Genomic DNA, 4,880 nt, shown 5'->3' on the forward strand with positions numbered 1-4,880 from the left:
GTTGAAACCACTGACAGTTATTAAGGATCCAGAGAGTTTGCTCTTTGTGATTTTGTGTGGGTTCAAAATTGTCGTTCTCTTTGATGTCAATAAACGAGAGTATTGTTGCCTTATTCAAAAATATTTTTTTACTAGGTTTAAGATCCGCGCCTTGCACGGAATGAAGATTATATATAAATTATTTTTACATATTATATGTTTTTACATATTATAAAATAATAAATATATATTAAATAATTAAAAATTCAGTAACTATTATGTATGTATATAAATTGGTGCGAACACTAAGTAAATTTTAATAATCTAAACAAAAATTATTTATATTTTATATGGTAAATAATTAAATTTAAATGATATTTATATTTTTAATATTAATATCTTTTAACTAATTTTTTTATTCATATTGTTTTTTTGATCATTTGTATTTTTTATTACAAAACTTTTAAATTACTGATAACAAAATTTTAATTGTGGATGTTTAATAAATTTAGTAATTTATATTTAAAAAACAAATCGATGCAATTTATAGTTTAATATTAAGTTGTCAATATTTGATCAAAACTTGAATAAAAAATGGTCAAAGCTTTGAAATTAAATATTTATTATGGTATATAGTTTAATATATATATATATATTAATCGTAATATGTATTAAATAAGACTTCATATTATATGATTTTATAGTCATTTGTATCTTGTCGTAACAAAATTTTAAACCATGTTCACAAAAATTTCAATGTGAGATTTTTAAAAGTTTTAGTAATTTATAGCCATTTTAAAAAATTCAAAATATAACAGATACGGAAAAATCTAAATTTTTATTTTAATAAGTTAATTTTTTTTTAAATGATAAATGATACTCTATTCTAATTTTTATCAAATTTTTATTATTCAAAATCATTAATTGTCATATACATACTTATATATACTTTAGTTACATTAAGAAATTCCGTAATTTTATTTAAAGAAATAATGAAAAACATTAATAATTAATTTATTGTTAGTATAATAAAAAACTTATTATATATTCATATGGACCAACTTATTTCTCTAAGGATTCTAACAAGCATTGTGGGGATGACACATGGTTACATTTGTAATACTTATTTTTTAATATATAGGGGATGTACATTAACTTTTATTGTATAAGATAAGAAGAAAAAAACAATTAAAAGCTTTTAACTTTACTATAAGCAGAGGAGTGAATAGAAAACAAGAGGTATAAATGCGTTGTCTAACTGCGCCGTGTAAGCTTCCAACATGCCAGTGGCAGTAACCGCAAGAAGAAGCGACCACCATCCTTGGCTTAATATATAACCCATTGATGCTAATACTGGGACCAGCACAAAGCATACTGCCATCACTGACGTTATTCCCGCTGCTGTTCCTTCTACTGTTTTATCTGTTCCGCAAAAAAAAAAATAACCTCCATTAATCACGCAGTTGACAATATTAGTTTCCTATTAAAGCAATAGAAGATGTTCACTTCCTGTCTTGCTCCATCTTAATACTCCATATTGTGACCAACCATTGATGCCTGTAAAAGAAATTACAGGGGAACAGAATTGAGGTTTCCAAAGGTAGCACGTAAGTAAAATCTGAGAAAAGTCTTACCATTGTATCTCCAATACCGAGGCTGAGGATTCCGGCAAATGGGGATAAAGCTCGGTCATTGAACCCAGAAGACATCCATATTGGAAGCGCACACCTCAGTAAGAGTGAGAAGTGGCTACAAGTAAAAGAAAAGACATGTCATGAGTGGTTATCCAAACAAAAAGATTGTGACAAATGAGTTCCCTACACATCTTTGGCAATACCTGACGATCAGAAGCTCTGAGTCACGATGGTCTGTGAAAGCATTCATGAAGTGATGTAAAGGCTCTCCAAGGGGCTGTATTCTCCAGATCTGGTTAGAATGAAACGAATATCTTGAATAAGCACATTGAAAGTGACGAGACGGTGAAAGTAAGTTCTGCAATGTAGAATAGGCTTACTCGAATGATCTCTAGTGCAACGAAAACCGCCAGTGCTGCACCAAATGCTAGATCGAGAAACTTCGGCTGAATCAAAAGGATAGGGAAATGGTAAGAAGCTACTAACACATAACGGATTTCTAAATAGTAAAATTATAAATTATTGATCACAACAAGTCACCTGTAAGACAAGAGCCGGCAAGAACATTAAAACTGCCATCAGATGGTAGTACTTGCGTAGCAGGATTCTCTCAACCTTGCTACTCCTTGAGATGCTGTAGAATCTTGAGACAGACACAACGATCAACAGAATCCAGTAGATACATAATGAAATCCTCTTCAGAGGTTCAGAAAAAACAAATGTAAGCACCCTGCGATTGAGTAAAACAAATAGATTCAATTTTAGCATTTGGAAGTTTTTTTTCTTCCTTTTTTAAGCATGTAGAAGTTAGATTAGAAAGGAAAACAGATAAGTAAGTGAGAGCAGAGATATAAGTACCATAAGAAGGGATGCTGGTGGAAATCATGAACAAACTGGATCCAAGAAGGAACAGCCACGACTATAAAGAATATAAGTGAAACAAAGAATAAGATAGATTTTGCAGCATCACTGCAGTTCCTTCCCCCACCGTCTCTTTTTCTCAACGAGCTTTCGTATATATGCAGAACAAATCTAAACACCATAGGGAAAAGTAGAAGGCCCAGCAAAAGACCCTGGGAAGGAGACAGGGGAGCTGCTATTTAGCAATAGAATAAAAGTTGTGTACTTTAATCTCGATTTGCCATTACTAACATTACAGCAACGAAATCAGTAACAGTCATTCTTGTGAGCATGCAGTAACCAACAAAGACTAACCTTTGCAATTGTGCACGCGAGAAAGTCGCCAAAATAGAGAACAAGGCCACTGGTTACAAGAAGTGCTTCCCCTACAAAAGATCCAAACATTTATCAAATTCACGAATGTTAAAACTACTACTAGTTAATCCAAGACGTGAATAGAAGTATGATTACCGATGGAGGCACAAGAAGGGAAAGAGCAGAGCAAATGTCGAATTAACTTCACAGCAGCAAGGCCGTGAAATAACATCCACAACATTTTTAATGATGTTTTCAAGCCTGTCGAGATAAAGAAGAAGCATCATAGGTCACCAGTGAACACACCAAACAAAAGCCAAAACACGATATTAGTTACCAGTGTGTGATATCATGGAAAGTGAAACAAAGCATGCCACTCCATACAAGACCGTGCCAGTTAAACTAACTCTCGTAAGCCAAAGCGACGAGGAAAAAGACTCAGTTTTCTTGGTTTGAGACATAATTACAGAGAGATATATAAGTATGGCGCAGCAGCTTGCAGATGCTGCCCAGTACTGCATTGTCACATGGGAGAGCTCTACACAACATCGATTTGAAGAAAAAAAAATAAGCATGTATTATGAGCTATCATAAGCCAATCTTAAGAATAGTGTGTGAAATTACCATCTTCATGAAGTGAGATGGATCATGTAAGCTGTACCAACTTAGATAACATAACAGAAGGAAGTGTTACTGCTCCCAGCAATATCCCTGAAGATGCACCTCGTCTGCCATTATAAAATTTAACAAGATCTTGAATCTCATACAGGTGATAATTATGTAGCTAATAGATTTTAACAAGGTGGAACTTAACCTGGAGCAGAAACGAGAGAGAAGAAAGGGAGAAGTCTTGGCTCGGATTTCCACGAGGAAGGCGGAGAGGCAGAGGAGGAAGAGGGAGAAGCCATGGGAGATGAGAGAGAGAATCACGCGAGAAACCACAACTGCCACTACAACTCTCTCCCCGTCACTAACGGCGGCGTCTTCGTCATCGTCGCCGGTACAGTTGATTTATCTTTCCTTGAGATTTTAATCGTTGGGTCGCCCACCACCAAACGAGACCTGTAGGCATTAGTGGTCCCATAGACACACGGTTTGGCACGGACTTCACGGACACTCCACTTTTATCACGTGGAAAGGTCAATTTCATCGGTTCAGTTTTGGTTGAAAAAATTGTTCTTGGAGATACTTTCCAGCACCCTTTTAACACAACATACTTTTAACGTGAGATGTATTTTTTAGTATCGAATTGGCCAGATATCCCCCTCTTCAACTAAACCTAAAATTAACCAAAATTTCTTAATTGTTAACACATCATTTCACTACCTCCTATGGTCTCGAATCCAAATAACACTATTTTCCGACAACAAGAAATTGTTCTCTAATCCTAAGCCAATATGATGCTGAATACTTTGCGAACCTCACTCCTTACTAGTCTTCCGTAGTTGACTATGACGCCTTCTAAGATGCTGACAACATTAGCAACAATGTTGTTGCCTAGCTAGACAACTTGCCATCATCACCTAAAACACCTTCTCGCCGAACTACTAGTCATATAGCAAATCCTTCTTCTCTCCATCAAGGAAACAACCTAAGAATCACCTTTAACCATGACCACATGATCCCAAATATCCCTTTAACACCAAACACAACAAACCATATCCATGGAAACCCAACATCCATAAATGGTGTCCACGTTTCACTTGACATCATCTCTCTTTCCAACATCACTGACAACATACACCGACCCCGTCCACACCTCCACCCTTGACCTTCTTCCTGCTGATCCTAACCATTCCTCCCTTGAACACATTTCCAATTCACTCATTCATATCCTTGTTCAGTCAGACCACAAGTTTCGCAATGGCTAAAATTCCTCTGACCAGACACCTTCTCCGCCATCATATGCCTTTCACCTACCAAAACACCCAACCACCAACCGTTGACCACATAATCTCTTCACTCAAATCAATACTACTTGTTTGCTCAGCTCCTATGCGTATCTACACTAAATCCTATCTAGCCACAAAAGAGACCAAGGGAAATTTGTCT

At 35.6% G+C, this 4,880-nt stretch overlaps 1 pseudogene; it reads right to left on the reverse strand.

Moving 5' to 3' along the window:
* Window positions 1-1,087: 1,087 nt before the first annotated feature.
* On the reverse strand, window positions 1,088-4,107 carry LOC108835033 (dolichol kinase EVAN-like; annotated as a pseudogene).
* Between the last annotated feature and the right edge of the window lie 773 nt (window positions 4,108-4,880).

Source organism: Raphanus sativus, chromosome 2, assembly GCF_000801105.2.
Source record: "Raphanus sativus cultivar WK10039 chromosome 2, ASM80110v3, whole genome shotgun sequence".
Lineage (NCBI taxonomy): Eukaryota > Viridiplantae > Streptophyta > Magnoliopsida > Brassicales > Brassicaceae > Raphanus > Raphanus sativus.